Raw genomic sequence first — 20121 nt, forward strand, 5'->3', positions numbered from 1 at the left:
AATACTTCTTCTCCATTAGTCTGTAAGATTTTTGAGGTTAGGGATGATGTTTTAATCAACTTTGAAATATGTTTTCTGAAAATACCAAGGCATAAAAACCATACAACCTATTGATTGAATGAATGAATGAAAAAAATATCTTAAGATTTCAGAAAGTTTCTCATAATAATTATATTTACAGGTACTTTTATCTGGAACATAAGATGTACATAAGGACCTATGAAACAAAGGAACAGTGTAACTGAGTTTGTCCTCTTGGGGCTCACTCAGAACAACCAAGGTCAGAAAATATTATTTGTCTTGTTCTTGCTCATCTACATTGTGACCATGTTGGGCAACCTACTCATTATTGTGACAGTGATGGTCAGCCCAACCCTGGATGCCCCTATGTACTTCTTTCTTGGCTACCTATCATTTATAGATGCTGTTTATTCTACTACAGTCACCCAAGATATGATTAAGGACTTACTGTCTAAAAAGAAAACTATTTCCTTCCAAGCTTGCATGACCTACCTTTTTATATGGCACTTTTTTGGTGGTGCCGATATATGCCTTCTGGTGGTCATGGCTTATGACCATTACATGGCCATTTGCAAACCCTTGCATTATTTGACAATCATTAATAAGCAAGTGTGTGTTCTGCTGCTGCTGTTGGCCTGGGTTGGTGGGTTTTTACATGGTATATATCTTTTTTTTTTTTTTACTTTACAATATTGTATTGGTTTTGCCATATATCAAAATGAATCCACCACAGGTATACATGTGTTCCCCATCCTGAGCGCTCCTCCCTCCTCCCTCCTCATACCATCCCTCTGGGTCATCCCAGTGCACCAGCCCCAAGCATCCAGTATCGTGCCTCGAACCTGGACTGGTAACTCATTTCATATATGATATTATACATGTTTCAGTGCCATTCTCCCAAATCATCCCACCCTGTCCCTCTCCCACAGAGTCCAAAAAACTGTTCTATACAGCAGTGTCTCTTTTGCTGTCTCATATACAGGGTTATTGTGAAGTAAGCCAGAAAGAAAAACACCAATACAGTATACTAATGCATATATATGGAATTTAAAAAGATGGTAACAATAACCCTGTATACATGGTATATTTCATCCTCTCTTTGTTTACAACCTTCCCTTCTGTGGCCCCAGTGTCATTGACCATTTCATCTGTGACATGTACCCCCTGTTAAAACTTGCCTGCACTGACACTCATATTATTGCCCTCACAGTGGTGGTCAATGATAGGGCAATATCTGTGATCATCTTTACACTCTTATTCATATGCTATGGGGTCATTCTGCACTCTCTGAAGAATGTTAGTCAGGAAGGTGGCACAAAGCATTATCCACCTGTGGCTCCCACATCACTGTGGTGCTCCTCTTCTTTGTGCCCTATATTTTTCTTTATGTGAGACCACCTTCCACATTACCCATTGATAAATCCTTGACTGTGTTTTACACCATTATCACACCTATGCTTGAACCTTCTAATTTATACTCTGAGAAATAGTGAGATGAAAAATGCAATAAAAAAGCTTTGGACCAGAGAAAGAAAATGAGACAGCTGGGAAATGTATGACCCATTTTCAATGAAGAATTTTTCTTTTTTTAGGAATGCCTTGTGTGATATCTAAGTGTATTAAATTTTCCGTCACGTTTTATTAATTTGGACATGATGAAATCATCTATTATATGAATACTTCTGATGAATAAAATATATTATCAAGATTTTCATAATTCCATAGTTCTTAGTATATATATTCTTTGAAATATGTTGTTGAGATTTTCACATTTTCTTATGAAAGTATGTATCATTTTGGAATCTAAAATATCTCTATTTTGACTATAGGTTTATGTGCTATATAAGAGTTAAGCTAAAAAAAAAAAAAGAGTTAAGCCATAGTTAATATTATAAATTTATTTAAGTTATTGGAAGATTTTCTCATGTTTCTTTTTTAAATAATTTCAGAATTAATAGGATGCATTATAAATTTCAGAAAAACAATATTAGTAATATGAAATTAATTATTGTACATTTCTCTCCACACAATATAACCCATATTTATATTTGAAATATTTATCTTGCTTTTGTTTCTGCAAGAAGCATATATTATTGTGCTAATATTGCTTAGAACGTAAATGTTGAAGTAGAATGATATTTCAAAGTTGAAAATATTTATCATAAGGAGACTAAATTTATAAAATAATCTGAATTAACAGGATGTAAATATGGGAAAACAACCATATCTTACTCATTTTCCTAATTGAATTGTCTCAACTGGACTAGATTGTTTTGGAGTTACATTATCATAAAGACAATTCACTAATCTTCCCAGATAATGTAGAACACCTAGTAAAATATCTGCTATATTTCAATATGCCTACCTCCTTCCTTACTTATGGTATTCCATAACCTTATATGGAGATCCAGGCTTTGCCTATCATATGTCAATTTAGCATAATCCATAACCCACGAGTTACAGAGCTTAATACCAGGTTTTCTGGGTGATATAATTTTTAAGAAATATGCTGACAATATATGCCATTTTTATCTACCTTGCTAATGAAACACATATTACTAAGAAATAAAGAAGCAAGAATATATTGTTTTATTTCACAGAGACATCATTCACACAATCTTCTATCTATCTCTGCATCAGGCTTTAAAGGGAACATTACCTGCCCAGGCTGCGACAGCACAGGAGAAGCTGAGAGGAGCTACCCCACATCCGAGGTCATGGGTGGTGGCCAAAAGGAGCAACCCCACGTCTAAGGAACGGTGGCTGCCTGGGCACAAGAGGGCCAAGAGGAGCTACTCCATGTTCAAGGTCAGGAGGGGTGGCTGTGAGGAGATACCCCTTGTCCAAGGTAAGGAGCAGCGACTTCACTTTGTTGGAGCAGCCATGAAGAGATATCCCATGTCCAAGGTAACAGAAACCCATGTAAGATGGTAGGTGTTGTGAGAGGCATCAGAGGGCAGACACACAAATCATAACCACAGAAAACTAATCAATCTAATCCCATGGACCACAGCCCTAATTCAGTGAAACTAAGCCATGCCCTGTGGGGCCACACAAAATGGGAGGGTCATGGTGGAGAGGTCTGACAGAATGTGGTTCACTGGAGAAGGGAATGGAAAACCACTTCAATATTTTTGCCTTGAGAACCCCACGAACAGTATGAAAAGGCAAAATGATAGGATACTAAAAGAGGAACTCCCCAGGTCGGTAGGTGCCCAGCATGCTACTGAAGATCAGTGGAGAAATAACTCCATAAAGAATGAGGGGATGGAGCTAAAGCAAAAATAAAACTCAGTTGTGGATGTGACTGGTGATAGAAGCAAGGTCCGATGCTGTAAAGAGCAATATTGCATAGGAACCTGGAATGTTATGTCCATGAATCAAGACAAATTGGGAGTAGTCAACCAGGAGATGGCAAGAGTGAACGTCAACATTCTAGAAATCAGCAAACTAAAATGGACTGGAAATGGGTGAATTTAACTCAGATGACCATTATATCTACTACTGTGGGTAGGACTCCCTTAGAAGAAATGGAGTAGCCATCATGGTCAACAAAAGAGTTCAAAATGCAGTACTTGATGCAATCTCAAAAACAACAGAATGTTTGTTTCCAAGGCAAACCATTCAATATAACAGTAATCCAAGTCTATGCCCCAACCAGTAATGCTGAAGAAGCTGATGTTGAATGGTTCTGTGAAGACCTGCAAGATATTTTAGAACTAACACCCAAAAAAGATGTCCTTTCATTATACGAGACTGGAATGCAAAAGTAGAAAGTAAAAAAACACCTGGAGTAACAGGAAAATTTGGCCTTGGAATATGGAATGAAGTAGGGCAAAGGTTAATAGACTTTTGCCAAGAGAACACACTGGTCATAGCAAATACCCTCTTAACAACACAAGAAAAGACAACACATGGACATCACCAGATGGTCAACACAGAAATCAGATTGACTATGTTCTTTGCAGCGAAAGATGGAGAAGTTTTATAAAGTCAGCAAAAACAAGCTGAGTGTGGCTCAGATCATGAACTCCTTATTTCCAAATTCAGACTTAAATTGAAGAAAGTAGGAAAACCTTTCTTTGCCTTTCATTGTCTTTCTTTGGGATGGAATGAAAACTGACCTTTTCCAGTCCTTTCCCACTCCAGAATTCCAAACAACAGCAAAGAGAGATAAGAAAGCCTTCCTCAGCAATCCATGCAAAGAAATAGAGGAAAATAACAGAATGGGAAAGACTAGAGATCTCTTCAAGAAAATTAGAGATACCAAGGGAACATTTCATGCAAAGATGGGCTCTATAAACCACAGAAATATTATTGACCTAACAGAAGCAGAAGATATTAAGAAGAGGTGGCAAGAATACACAGAAGAACCATACAAAAAAGATCTTCACAATCAAGATAATCATGAGGGTGTGATCAATCACCTAGAGCCAGACATCCTGGAATGTGAAGTCAAGTGGGGCTTACAAAGCATCACTATGAACAAAGCTAGTGGAGGTGATGGAATTCCAGTTGAGCTATTTCAAATCCTGAAAGATGATGCTGTGAAAGTGCTGCACTCAATATGCCAGCAAATTTGGAAAACTCAGCAGTGGACACAGGACTGGAAAAGTCAGTTTTCAATCCAATCCCAAAGAAAGGCAGTGCCAAAGAATGCTCAAACTACCGCACAATTGCACCCATCTGACACGCTAGTAAAATAATGCTCAAAATTCCCAAAGCTAGGCTTCAGCAATACGTGAACCATGAACCTCCAGATGTTCAAGCTGGTTTTAGAAAAGGCAGAGGAACCAGAGATCAAATTGCCAACATCTGTTGGATCATCAGAAAAGCAAGAGAGTTCCAGAAAAGCATATATTTCTACTTTATTGACTATGCCAAAGCCTTTGACTGTGTGGATCACAATAAACTGTGGAAAAATCTGAAAGAGATGGGAATACCAGAGCACCTGATCTGCCTCTTGAGAAACCTATATACAGGTGAGGAAGCAACCGTTAAAATTGGACATGGAACAACGGAGTGGTTCCAAATCAGAAAAGGAATACATCAAGGATGTATATTGTGACCCTACTTATTTAACTCATATGCTGAGGACATCATGGGAAACGCTGGGCTGGAAGAAGCACAAGCTGGACTCAACATTGCTGGGAGAAATGTCAACAACCTCAGATATGCAGATAACACTACCTTTATGGCAGAAAGTGAAGAGAAACTAAAAAACCTCTTGATAAAAGTGAAAGAGGACAGTGAAAATTTGGCTTAAGGCTCAACATTCAGAAAACTAAGATCATGTCATCTGGTCCCATAACTTCATGGGAAATAGATGAGAAAACAGTGGAAACAGTGTCAGAGTTTATTTTGGGGGGCTCCAAAATCATTGCAGATGGTGACTGCAGCCATGAAATTAAAAGACACTTCCTCCTTATAAGGAAATTTATGACCAACCTAGATAGCATATTCAAAAGCAGAGACATTACTTTGCTAACAAAGGTCTGTCTAGTCAAAGCTATGGTTTTTCCGGTGGTCATGTATGCATGTGAAAATTGGACTGTGAAGAAAGCTGAGCACCGAAGAATTGATGCTTTTGAACTGTGGTGTTGAAGAAGACTCTTGAGAGTTCTATGGACTGCAAGGAGATCCAACCAGTCCATTCTGAAGGAGATCAGCCCTGGGATTTCTTTGGAAGGAATGATGCTAAAGCTGAAACTCCAGTACTTTGGCCACCTCATGGGAAGAGTTGACTCATTGGAAAAGACTCTGATGCTGGGAGGGATTGAGGGCAGGAGGAGAAGGGGATGACAAAGAATGAGATGGCTGGATGGCATCACTGACTCGATGGACATGAGTTTGTATGAACCCTGGGAGTTGGTGATGGACAGGGAGGCCTGGCATGCTGTGATTCATGGGTTCACAGAGTTGGACACAACTGAGTGACTGAATTGAACTGTACCTGCCTCAAAATGATTGGAAGCATGTGGTCAAAAAGCTTATTATTCTCCCTTCCTTATTCAGTGTGGATTCATGAGGGACTAAGGTGACTGAACACACACATAAGGCTATGGGCTTAACATCCTTATAAAGAGACCACAAGAGCTCACCTGATCCATCAGCCATATGAGGACACAGGAAAAAGATGTCTGTCTATCAACTAGGGAAGGAATCTTGCCAAACATGGAACCTGTCAGCATCTTAATCTTGAACTTTTGAGATTCCAAACCTGTGAAAAATAAATGTTTATTGTTTAAACAATACTGTTTATGGTATTCTGTTTTAGCAACCCAAATGAACCAAGAGAGGGAAGCTTAATTTTTGAATTTGTGTAGTTATTTCAAGTGAGGAGATGAAAGCTTTTGTTCATTATTCATTATATATGTTTATTGGTCTGCAATCTCTCTGAAATCAGGGGATATTAGTTAATTGCCTTTGTATTCTCAGTTTCTTGCACAATGTACAGAACATAAATTTCACTCTATGGACTTTGTCAATCATTTGAATTTTTGATCTATTTGTGTATTTATTTCCTAAATTGAGGCAGGACTATGTCCCATTTCCTTTCCAGGTGTCTCATAGGTAAATAATCTACCTGCCAGTGCAGGAGATGTGAGAGTTTGACCACATTTGGGTTTGATTCCTGGGTCAAGAAGACTCCCTGGAGAAGGAAACAGCAACCCACTTCAGTATTCTTGTCTGGAGAATCCCATGGACAGAGGAGCCTAGTGGGTTACTGTCCATGGAACTACAAGTCACTGGACATGACTGAACACACACACATGTACCATTTCAGCAAGAAATAGCCCCAGTGGTTATTGCCTCATTCTCTGAAAGATTTAGGGAAGCTTATCCTTGGTGACTTAGATAGTAAGGAATCTGCTTGCAATGCAGGATACCTGGGTGCAATCCATGGATTGGGAGGATTCCCTGAGGAAGGGACTGGATACTCACACCAGTATTCTTGACTAGAGAATTCCAAGGACAGAGGAGCCTGCAGGCTACAGTCCATGGAATTGCAAAGAGTCAGACATGACTGAGTGACTTTCACTCACCACAGCATTGGAGATGGAAACTGAGTCACTATAATACCAGCTTTCTCACTGAGTTTCTGAACTTCTATCAATTAAGGTATTGCTTTTATTGTTTGACAAATGTTCTCTTCAGGATTGAGGAGTATTCAACAAAAAGGGGAATTGTAACATTGTAACTGAGCATGACTATACAGGGCTATCCCTGTACAGGTCCATCCCCTATATTCTCCACTTTAGTATGTAGATAACAGTACTTGATGCACATTTCCAAAACTGTTTTACAGGTACTAAAAAAACACACCAAATGGGAGAGTTAACAACTTGAGACATAGCCCCTAGATCTATAGCCTAAAGATGGATCCCTTTAACACAACTTTGTTACATCACCATCAACAAGTCAGAGAACCACGAATGTCCTCACATACTCCTGGGGACGCCCCCACCCGCCCCCTCACCTGGATGTTAAAAATGCTTTCCTGAAACCCATCAGGGCATTCTGGTGTTCTTACCACTCACTAGCTTTTCTGAACTCCATGCTGGACACCTACAATGCATGTTAAAGTTTCTTCACCACGACCTGGTGTCAGTAGATTGGGTTTTCTGTGTGGGCAAGAAGACCAAAGTTTGGCTCAGTAACATTTCCACATCACAGTTGTTATCTTGTCCTTTGTGCCCTGTGATTTTATGTGTCTGTGACCAGAAGCTCTTTTTTCCCATGGTTAAAGCCATAGCAGTATTCTCTGCTTTTGTTGCTCCCATGTTAAACCCTGTTATCTACACAGTAAGAAATACAGGGGGCAGAAATGCCATTAGAATGTTATTGAACAAGAATTCAATTTCAATTTCAGATAGGAAATGACCAAATGTGAAGGTTTTATTTCTATCATAATCTTTACATTTTCATATTTCATATTTTATTACTTTGAATCCCTTCAAAGCCCTTGATCCCTGGGCTGGTAAGATATCCTGAAGAAGGGACTGGCTATCCACGCCCATATTCTTGACTAGAGAATTTCAAGGACAGAGGAACCTGGAAGGCTACAGTCCATGGGATAGCAAAGAGTCAGATATGACTGAGTGACTTTCACTCACCACAGCATTGGAGATGGAAATCAAGTCACTATAATACCAGTTTCCTCACTGAGTTTCTGATTAACTTCCATCAAATATGCTATTTCTTCTATAAACATGCTATTAGTGCCTCTGCAAGATATATATATTAGCACCTCTGCAAGATATAAATATATATTATTAATACAATTATTACTTTATAGATGATGACAACTGAAATTCAAACATGTTTATTAATCTGACCAATATTAGAGACAGAGTTAGTATTCAGATCTACATTATTCTAAATTCAATTTTGTTACTCTTTCAACCATTTAAAATGAAACCAGGAAAGAGACAGCATTTCATCAAAACCTCACTTGTTTCATAGCAACTGAAATGTTTTCCTTCCTGATTACAGAGTTATATAAAGTGCTTGTATATATAAGAATTTGTATTCAGAAAGCTTATGGCCTACAGGTACCTAGATGGGCACAGAAAATAAAATAGAAAGAAAATACTTGCCAAGTACTCTCTTGATGCACACCAGATATACATAGTATTTAAAATTACATTGAGTTTATTGTTTTGTATGGTACAAGTTACCAGTTATTCTAAAAAAGTAATTGTACTCTATCTAAATTGATATGAAGCATTTGTTCTTAAATGGTCACTACAATATTATAAAATTGAAATTTAGTGTTCTTATAAACAAATGGAGGATATGAAAGATGAAATAACCAGATCATCCAATATTTAAGGCACCTTTAAGCCCAAATATTCTTACTCAAAATCCTGCAGTCTTTACACTACACAGAACTGCTTGGTCCTGGTATTTGACTATGATTTAGAATATTAAAATCCTCTTAATTATATCCAATATGAAGTGTCACTTTATTAGATTAAAAAACTATTGGTAGCAACAAAATACAGGCATTTTTCAAAATCACACACTAAAATATATCTGTAAAAATTCCACTATTAGAAACTTGGCTTAACACTTAGGTCCTTGAATCTAGAATTTTCACTGAAATTGTTTTAGGTGGTCATTTACAAGGGATAAATAAATACAAAGCAGAAATCATTAGACCAAGAAAACTAAGTCTCAGCTAAACAGCTTTTCTAACTTACAAGACAAGGCTTTGTTGTAAATTACTTATGGATCTTTCATAAATGAAGTTTGCTTCCAAATATGAATGTGTGTATATGTCATAGATATGTTTATAGATTACACTTTTGACAGAAAGGTCCAGCCTCCCACCTCCAGGGTACTGTATACTTTATCAGAAAAAAAAAAATCAATGGACTCTATGTGTAACAATGTTTAGTAAATATACTACTGTTAACAAAAACATGAAGGAGAGTAATAACCTTAGCTTCAGAATGAGGACACGTGAGTTTTCTTTCACACTATGCTATCAGCTTCTATAACGTTAATCAGTCTTCCCAATTTCTACAAGTAATTTGCTTAAGTAAATGGAAGGTGTTTCCAAGTTCTGAGATTCTACCCAATTTAATACGTGTATTGCCATAAGTATAGTTTTATTTGCTTATATTTCATTTAGAATTAAATTGGAAGAATTAGTAGACCACAATCCACCTCCCAAAACTTTCCATACCTGGTAAACAACTTAGGAGATGTCCTTCTGCAGTGAAAGTATCTTTGGATTGGACTAACATGATATGAGCTCTACTGTGGAGTGCCTTGCTACTTTCAATAACATGTTTCTCTCTACCTATTGAATCTGTCCATAAGAACAATTTGGCAGGTACCTTGGTTCTGTGTAATTAGTCTTTGAAACTATCAAAAGTCAAACCATATCTCAACTACTTTTTGATCAACTATGATAGGATCCACATATAATTTCTCCTGCTTTAATTCTGCTTTACCCTTCCAGTTTAAAAATCTGTGTTGCTGTCTCTCCAGGCTTTTAAAACATACTGCCCTTAGATTTACATTCTGAAAACACACTTTCCTGGAACTCCTTTTAAAAAAATTGTTTTCATGAACAATTTTCACTGACTTAGACTTAACTCTTCTCTATTTCCATATTGTTGCTACTCTAGGGCTTAGAGAGTTGGACTAGACAGGTGTAGGGGTTCTAAAGCAATCTCTTTACCCAGCACTGTAGCTATTTAAGTAGAGCCACTGCTGCTGCTGCTGCTGCGTTACATCCATCCTGTCCGATTCTGTGCAACCCCATAGATGGCAGCCAACCAGGCTCCTCCATCCATGGGATTTTCCAGGCAAGAGTACTGGAGTGGGGTGCCATTGCCTTCTCCGGTACAGCCAATGAGCCATTGTGAATGGACTTCAAGCTTTAGGAAGTTGAGAATGACTATTTGTGTCAGCACATGCTAATTCTCTGATTTACCTCTGGCTTTCATTCCAGAGTGGAAAGACAAGTTTAAGACATTTTCATGATGACACCTTAGCAAAATCCATATTCCTTATAGCTCATTAGATATTTTCAAATCCTCATTCAGACTGTCTTTGGCGTCTGCCATTACTCATATCATCAGTGCCCTATAATACTGGAGTGTCTAGCCAAAACTATGTTGAGTCACACCCTCTCAGTGTTCTTAAACTCTTTCTTCATGCTGCTCACAGTGACACATTCCTAGAGTCAACTGAGAGCTATACACAATTTGTTTTTCTTCTCAGTAATGCAAGAACATTTGGACATGGTGACCGTGTATTGTTCTATATGACATTATTTCTAAATTGAATTTATTTTAAATATAATTTCAAAGGTTGGTATTTGTTTATTTTACTAAGTAATTGTAATAAGACTTACATTAGGTGGCAGCCTAATTTGCCATAACACTTAGGCTGAGAAACAGTAATTCTTTTTCAAAGGAATATCCTGGATTTAGTAACTTGGCTTCTTATTTTGAATTTGCAAATGTTGTTCTGATTCCTTGTCTTACGTTTCCTTGTTATTACTTGTAGCTTATTTTTCTTCTATGCTTATTTTTTTTCTATTTCATAGACATTTATGAAACTAAATCTAAATAACTGAAATAAATATATTCTAGTATCTCTGAATAAAATTGAAGATATACATATTTTCATAATTATCACACTAATTTTATTCCAGAACTGATGCAAGAGACAGCCATTTTGAGAAAGTACCATAAACCTTGCCTATTGTGAAGTGCTGATGTTCTATAGTGGGTTCATATTATCAGTTAATGTACATGAGAAAATAATAATTATGATTTGCTTGAATAAATTAAAAATACAAAATGTTATAATTAAAAAAATGTTAAAACAGGTAGTTACCCACCTAAATGATTAATTTATTTAGACTCCATATTAAGCTCATGTGTTGCCAAATACGTCAATTTGTAAATGGTTAAGTTAAAATATTCTATTCTCATCATAGTGTTTTGTCTTCATGGAGACCTAAGGAGGAGCTTGATATTAAACATGAATGCCATAAAAGTTATCCTCTTCAAGAGGGAGAGGATATGCCTATACCTATGACTGATTATTGTTGATGTATGGCAGAAATCAGCACAATATTGTAAAGCAATTGTCCTTCCTTTAAAAAGTCTTTTCCTTTAAAAAGAAATACATTTTTTAGAAATAAAAAAAAAAAGGTTATACTCTGAAGTTCAGTTAAGTTATGTGAAGTAATTGAGTTGCTGGCAAGATCTGCTAATGATGGTAAAACACACTTGGGGTCCAATTAGCCACAGCTAACATAATTCTCAGAATTTTCCTGCAAATAGGAATTGTGGTTGTACTTTTAAGGTTTGATAGAAAGGCTTCATGGGAGAGGGACATATATAAATTAAGAAAGACATTTAATGTAACTGATCTAGTTGACATTTTTGATCTTACAACTTACTTTTTTTCTTGGTTAACTTGCATCTGCTGGGGATTTTTCCCATGGACCAACGTCAGATAAATGCATAGGTGAGATTTTTGTTTCCAGGAAATGATATAATCATGAATTCTCAGGTTTAAATAGATCTTTCAAGTCATATAGTCACACCTCATTCTCACCAATCTGTCATTTAACAACCTCTTTCTTCAGCATGGAAGCAATCAAGAAAGATAGACCCAACAATAATACAACAAACTTAGAAATATTTTTTTCATATTGATATATATTTAAATTAGGATAATAAAATAATGTCATAATATAAAAGAATAATTATACAATTAAAATTGGCATCCACAATTTTCCCCAATTAATTATACAACATAAGAATTTCGTTATGATGCTGCACAATTTTTAAAAACACCTGTGTTAAAAGCTACACATTATTTAGAGTTGCAGTATATTTTCATTGTTTCCCTAATCATTGTAGGTCTTAAAAATTGTGTTTAATATATTTATAAATACTGATTTTTCACCATTAAAAATCTTTTCCGTTAGAATTTCCTCCCAGAAAAAGAATTATGGAGCCAAAGAAAAAACAATTTATATTTTTTCAAGTTATTTCTAAAACAACTGTATTTGCTATGTCTAACTCTTATTTTATGTACATCAGTCTTTTTTCTGATATGTTGGGGAAATCACATCTCAGAATAAGAAAATGCATTGGAGCTGCTGCACTGTGCTTCTACAAAGTATAACATTTTCATTTTACATAACAAAAAATAAAACTATTTTTGAAAGAAAAATATATTTTGCAGAATACATTTTATTATCTTCCCTCTTCTTTGGGAAATAAATGTCCCCCAAATTATTCATTCCATTAGTAGTAGAGCCTCCTGTAACCAGGAATGATGGGAGATGGATGCTATGACTACATGGGAGAAGAAAGCATGAAAATGCATGTAGCAGAAGCATAAAAGAGTGGGAAAGTTATTATTATGGGTGGGTGCTCTGTTGCTGTTTGGTAATAAAATTTCGGCATTAAGAGCATTTAACAAGGGCACACTTCATGACTTTGTGTGAATAAACATGCATTCATATACATGGTGGTCATGGTGGTTTAGTTGCTAAGTTATGTCCAACTTTTGCAATCCCATGGATTGTGGTGCACCAGGCTCCTCTGTCCATAGGATTTCCCAGGCAACAACACTGGAGTGGGCTGCCATTTCGTTCTCCATCTCATATATCAGATCAGATCAGTCGCTCAGTCATGTCCGACTTTTGCAACTCCATGAATCGCAGCACGCCAAGCCTCGCTGTCCATTACCAACTAACGGAGTTCACTCAGACTCACGTCCACCAAGTCAGTGATGCCTTCCAGCCATCTCATCCTCTGTAGTCCCCTTCTCCTCTTGCCCCCAATCCCTCCCAGCATCAGAGTCTTTTCCAGTGAGTCAACAATTTGCATGAGGTGGCCAAAATAATGGAGTTTCAGCTTTAGCATCATTCCTTCCAAAGAAATTTCAGGGCTGATCTCCTTCAGAATGGACTGGTTGGATCTCCTTGCAGTCCAAGGGACTCTCAAGAGTCTTCTCCAACACCACAGTTCAAAAGCATCAATTCTTCGGTGCTCAGCCTTCTTCACAGTCACAGTCCTACTCTCACATCCATACATGACCACAGGAAAAACCATAGCCTTGACTAGACGAACCTTTGTTGGCAAAGTAATGTCTCTGCTTTTGAATATGCTACCTAGGTTGGTCATAACTTTCCCTCCAAGGACTAAGCGTCTTTTAATTTCATGGCTGCAGTCACCATCTGCAGTGATTTTGGAGCCCAGAAAAATAAAGTCTGACACTGTTTCCACTATTTCCCCATCTATTTCCCATGAAGTGATGGGACCGGATGCCATGATCTTCGTTTTCTGAATGTTGAGCTTTAAGCCAACTTTTTCACTCTCCACCTTCACTTTCATTAAGAGGCTTTTTAGTTCCTCTTCACTTTCTGCCGTAAAAGTGGTGTCATCTGCATATCTGAGATTATTGATATTTCTCCTGGCAATCTTGGTTCCAGCTTGTGTTTCTTCCAGTCCAGTGTTTCTCATGATGTACTCTGCACATAAGTTAAATAAACACGGTGACAATACAGCCTGGACTTAATCCTTTTCCTATTTGGAACCAGTCTGTTGTTCCATGTCCAGTTCTAACTGTTGCTTTCTGACCTGCATACAAATTTCTCAAGCAGCAGATCAGGTGGTCTGGTATTCCCATCTCTTTCAGAATTTTCCACAGTTTAATGTGATCCACACAGTCCAAGGTTTTGGCATAGTCAATAAAGCAGAAATAGATGATTTTCTGGAACTCTCTTGCTTTTTCCATGATCCAGTGGATATTGGCAATTTGATCTCTGGTTCCTCTTCCTTTTCTAAAACTAGCTTCAACATCAGGAAGTTAACGGTTCACATATTGCTGAAACCTGGCTTGGAGAATTTTGACCATTACTTTACTAGTGTGTGAGATGAGTGCAATTGTGCAGTAGTTTGAGCATTCTTTGGCACTGCCTTTCTTTGGGATTGGAATGAAAACTGACCTTTTCCAGTCCTGTGGTCACTGATGAGTTTTCCAAATGTGCTGGCATATTGAGTGCAGCACTTTCATAACATCATCTTTCAGGATTTGGAATAGCTCAACTGGAATTCTATCACCTCCACTAGCTTTGTTCGTAGTGATGCTTTCTAAGGCCCACTTGACTTCACATTCCAGGATGTCTGGCTGTAGGTCAGTGATCACACCATCATGATTATCTGGGTCATGAAGATCTTTTTTGTACAGTTCTTCTGTGTATTCTTGCCATCTCTTCTTAACAGCTTCTGCTTCTGTTAGGTCCATAACATTTCTGTCCTTTATCGAGCTCATCTTTGCATGAAATGTTCCTTTGGTATCTCTGATTTTCTTGAAGAGATCTCTAGTCTTTCCCATTTTATTGTTTTCCTCTATTTCTTTTCATTGATCACTGAAGAAGGCTTTCTTATCTCTTCTTGCTATTCTTTGGAACTCTGCATTCAGATGCTTATATCTTTCCTTTTCTCCTTTGCTTTTCAGTTTTCCTCTTATCACAGCTACCTGTAAGGCCTCCCCAGAGAGCAATTTTGCTTTTTTGCATTTCTTTTCCATGGGGATGGTCTTGATCCCTGTCTCCTTTAAAATGTCACAAACCTCATTCCATAGTTCATCAGGCACTCTATCTATCAGATCTAGGCCCTTAAATCTATTTCTTACTTCCACTGTATAATCTTAAGGGATTTGATTTAGGTCATACCTGAATGGTCTAGTGGTTTTCCCTACTTTCTTCAATTTAAGTCTGAATTTGGCAATAAGGAGTTCGTGGTCTGAGCCACAGTCAGCTCCTGGTCTTGTTTTTGCTGACTGTATAGAGCTTCTCCATCTTTGGCTGCAAAGGATATAATCAATCTGATTTCAGTGTTGACCATCTGGTGATGTCCATGTATAGAGTCTTCTCTTGTGTTGTTGGAAGAGCGTGTTTGTTATGACCAGTGCATTTTCTTGGCAAAACTCTATTAGTCTTTGTCCTGCTTCATTCCGTATTCCAAGGCCAAATTTGCCTGTTACTCCAGGTGTTTCTTGACTTCCTATTTTTGCATTCCAGTCCCCTATAATGAAAAGGACATCTTTTGTGGGTGTTAGTTCTAAAAGGTCTTGTATGTCTTCATAGAACCGTTCAACTTCAGCTTCTTCAGTGTTACTGCTTGGGGCATAGACTTTGATTACTGTGATAGTGAATGGTTTGCCTTGGAAGTGAACAGAGATCATTCTTTCGTTTTTGAGATCGCACCCAAGTACTGCATTTCAGATCTTTTGTTGACCATGATGGCTACTTCATGTCTTCTGAGGGATTCCTGCTCGCAGTAGTAGATATAATGATCATCTGAGTTAAATTCACCCATTCCAGTCCATTTTAGTTCACTGACTCCTAGAATGTCAACATTCACTCTTGCCATCTCTTGTTTGACCACTTCCAATTTGCCTTGATTCATGGACCTGACATTCCAGGTTCCTATGCAATATTGCTCTTTACCACATCAGACCTTGCTTCTATCACCAGACACTTCCACAGCTGGGTATTCTTTTTGCTTTGGCTCCATCCCTTCATTTTTTCTGTAGTTATTTCTCCACTGATCTCCAGTAGCATATTCGGCACCTACTGACCTGGGGAGTTTCTCTTTCAGTATCCTATCAGTTTGCCTTCCGTACTGTTCATGGGCTTCTCAAGGCAAGAATACTGAAGTGGTTTGCCATTCCCTTCTCCAGTGGGTCGCATTCTGTCAGATCTCTCCACCATGACCCTCCCATCTTGGGTTGCCCCAGGGGCATGGCTTAGTTTCATTGAGTTAGACAAGGCTGTGATGCTAGTGTGATTAGATTGACTAGTTTTCTGTGAATATGGTTTCAGTGTGTCTGCCCTCTGATGCTCTCTTGCAACACTTACCATCTTACTTGGGTTTCTCTTACCTTGGGTATGGGGTATCTCTTCAGCGCTGCTCCAGCAAACCACAGCCATTGCTCCTTACCTGGACAAGTGGTATCTCCTCACCGCCACCCTTCCTGCTCTTCAGTGTGGGATAGCTCCTCTAGGCTCTCCTGCACCTGTTCAGCCATGGCTCCTTGGACATGGGGTTGGTCCTCCCGGGCACCGCCCCTGGCAATTAACAAATAAATATTTGTTGAATGAATGAACTTGTGATAGGTACTTACAATAAGTAATAAATTTTATATGTATTTCTGTTAGCTGGTGTGTATATGTTTATACGTATAGTACATTAGCTATTTAACTTATCTATTAAACTGCTTCTTTCTATTCCCCATATTACATTTTTTTTTTCCTTTTGGATTTTGAAGCTAAGGATTTTCTTTTCTGAACAGATCCTCTTGCACTGAATACCTATTTAAGAGATTTTTTATTCAAGTCTGTTGAATCTGTAAATGTATTGAAGATGACTATGTTAAAATGTATGCAGATCAGAATTTTGAAGAATGAAAAAAGTCAATTAAGTCACTATAATTGTCATGAAACTACACTTTCCTAAGGCAGTTATTATTTTCATACTTACTCCATAGTGTGTGTCAGAAAGTATTAACCTGGAGTGCAGCTCCCTTTGAAACATTAAATTATATTTCTTATAAATAGAGTTGGAAGACAACAACACTTGAATTCCTGGTAAGTTTATAGTCTGGGAAAGCAGGACTATTTTTATCTGTGGAGAATGGCAATTCACCAAGTATTTCTTGCCGCCTAGTTTGTTTCAGGCACTGTAGACACTTTGCCAGCCACCATAGTTGGTTCAGTGAGGAAACACACCTCAATAGCATGTGTGTTCCAGTAGGTACTAGAGAATATTTGTCACCAAGGGCTTCCATACATTTCCCTAAACTTCCTGTTTATGATAGATTATTTTTGACTGTTTTTCTTGCTGCAGTTAGAACTTAGAGTTCAAATGTGAATTCTCATGGAATAAGGAATAGTTCTTACCTTTGTGCAGGACTTCTCAGTTTATGACATACATCTGAGAATTACAATTTGTAATCCTACAGGCACAGAGGAGGTCTTGGAAGCATGAGACACTGAGATGATCCAGTAAAGTCAAATGGAGCAGGAACAAGAAAGAGAATCCAGATCTCAAGTACTTAGTGCCATATTTTCTAGTAAGAATGAGCAAGTGAGTGCAAGTTGCTCAGTCATATCTAACTCTTTGCTACACCATGGACTATACAGTCCATGGAATTCTCCATGTCAGAATATTGGAGTGGGTAGCCTTTCCCTTCTCCAGGGAATCTTCCCAACCCAGGGATCAAACCCAGATCTACTGCATTGCAGGCAGATTCTTTACCAGCTGAGCTACAAGGGAAGCCCTTTCTCAGTAAAATACACGTCAAATATTGTCCTTATAAATGTTTTACAGGTGACAGAACTAACATGCCTAAAGAGATAAAAAACCATCATGGATGAATTAAGAAAGACTTGACACAGATATTGGGGCAAAAGTGTCAAGGACATGCTCCACAGGTATAGTGACTACTTTTGTTCTAAAAAATTCAGACCAGAAACCCTTGATGACTAATAGGTATCATTCTTTATTCCTTTGTAGGTAATTCAGACATCAGGAGGTGTAGTTCCAAAGTGGATCTCTTAATATCTCCCAATAATGTGACTGAATTTGTTCTCTTGGGACTCACACAGAATCCACATTTGCAGAAAATACTCTATTATCTTTCTGTTCATTTTCCTGTTTACCATGGTGGCCAATCTGCTCATTGTCATTACCATTTCCCTCAGTCCCACGCTTTCAGCTCCCATGTACTTTTTTCTCACTTAATTGGCCTTCATAGATGCCTTTTACACATATGCTGCTGGCGCTGCTGCCGCTAAGTCCCATCAGTCGTGTCTGACTTTGTGCGACTCCATAGACACCAGCTCAGCAGGCTCCGCTGTCCCTGGAATTCTCCAGGCAAGAATACTGGAGTGGGTTGCCATTTCTTTCTCCAATGCATGAAAGTGAAAAGTGAAAGTGAAGTCGCTCAGTCGTGTCCGACTCTTAGTGATCCCATGGACTGTAGCCTACCAGGCTTCTCAGTCCATGGGATTCTCCAGGCAAGAGTACTGGAGTGGGTTGCCATTGCCTTCTCTGACACATCTGCTACCACCCCTAAAATGATCAGTTACCTGCTGAACAAGAGGAAAACCATCTCCTGGGCTGGCTGCCTGACTCAGCTTTTTGGTACACTTCCTGGGAGCATCAGAGATCTCTGTCCTCATGGTCACGGCCTATGACCACTACATGGCCATCTGCAAGCCTCTGCACTACACGACCATCATGCAACAGGGGCTCTGACAGATCTTGGTGGTGGTGGCCTTGGCTGAGACTTCCTACATTCCACAATGCAGATTCTTTTCACAATGGACTTGACCTTATGTGGTTGCAATGTCATTGACCATTTCATGTGTGATTTATTCTCACCATTGGAAATTGCCTGCAGTCACACCTACATGCTTGGAATGGTGGTGGCAACCAACAGTGGGGCCATGTGCTTGCTCATTTTTTCCATGCTACATATATCCTACATAGTCATGCTGATCTCCCTGAAATCCTATGGTTTTGAAGGAAGGCACAAGGCCCTCTCTACATGTGGTTCTCACTTTACAGTAGTGGTGCTCTTTTTTGTCCCTTGTATTTTCAGCTACACACATCCTGTGACCACTTACCCTGCAGACAAGTTGGTGAGTGTGATCTTTATAATCCTCACTCCCATGTTAAGTCCTATTATGTATACAGTGAGAAACACAGTGGTGAAAAATGCCATGAAGTGTTTATTAAAGAGGAGAGTAACAGGCTTTTCATGATGCCAAGAAAGTGACAATTTATATACATAGGGAGAATTATACCTCTTGTGAAAGAAAATAAAGAAAATTTCCAGATAAACTGCAGAAAAATAATATCAGGAACTAGTGCAAAGTATTTAACATTGGCTAATTATTTGGGGGCCTTTTAACAGTTTTTAATGTACTTTGCTAAGAACTCTACATCCACACTTAAGATTCTGAATATGCAATGTAAAGAACATCTATAAGCCCCTAAGTTTCATCACTGTTGCTTAAATTTTCCTCCAGAGTCTTATTGTTACTTTACTAAATTTTTTATATAATCACATGCATGAAATTAACTTTTTCATAAGATCTTGACTTCAGAATTTCTTTTATCTTTGCTTGTTGTTTAGTCATTAAGTAGTGTCCAGCTCTTTTGTGATACCATGAACTGTAGTCAGACATTCTCATCTGTCCATGGGATTTCCCAGACAAGAATACTGGACTGGGTTACCATCTTCCTGACCCAGGGATCAAACCTGTGTCTCTGCAATGGCAGGTGGATTCTTTACTACTGAGCCACCAGTGAAGGTGTTATTTTTGCTTAGTCCATGATGAAGTAGTCACGGTAAAAATTCTCAGATAGATACATAGGGAAGGGACAGGTTGTGAGTGCAAAAATCACTGCTGGATTTCTTTTTCTGAAGTAAGAATTTACCAGAAACAAATAGAGAAATACCAGAAAGGAGAAATGAATAATTCACAATGTAATTCCTTTATTGCCATATAAATTTGGCCTGAAATTACTCTTAATT

The 20121-nt window shown here is 38.1% G+C and overlaps 1 pseudogene; it reads left to right on the forward strand.

Annotated features, from left to right (window-relative positions):
* Window positions 1–327: 327 nt before the first annotated feature.
* Window positions 328–19345, forward strand: LOC147352815 (olfactory receptor 4C3D-like; annotated as a pseudogene).
* The last annotated feature ends 776 nt before the right edge of the window (window positions 19346–20121 follow it).

This window comes from Bos grunniens, chromosome 19 (genome assembly GCF_055505025.1).
Source record: "Bos grunniens cultivar Pamir isolate PY7600 chromosome 19, Bosgru_T2T1.0, whole genome shotgun sequence".
NCBI classification, from domain to species: domain Eukaryota; kingdom Metazoa; phylum Chordata; class Mammalia; order Artiodactyla; family Bovidae; genus Bos; species Bos grunniens.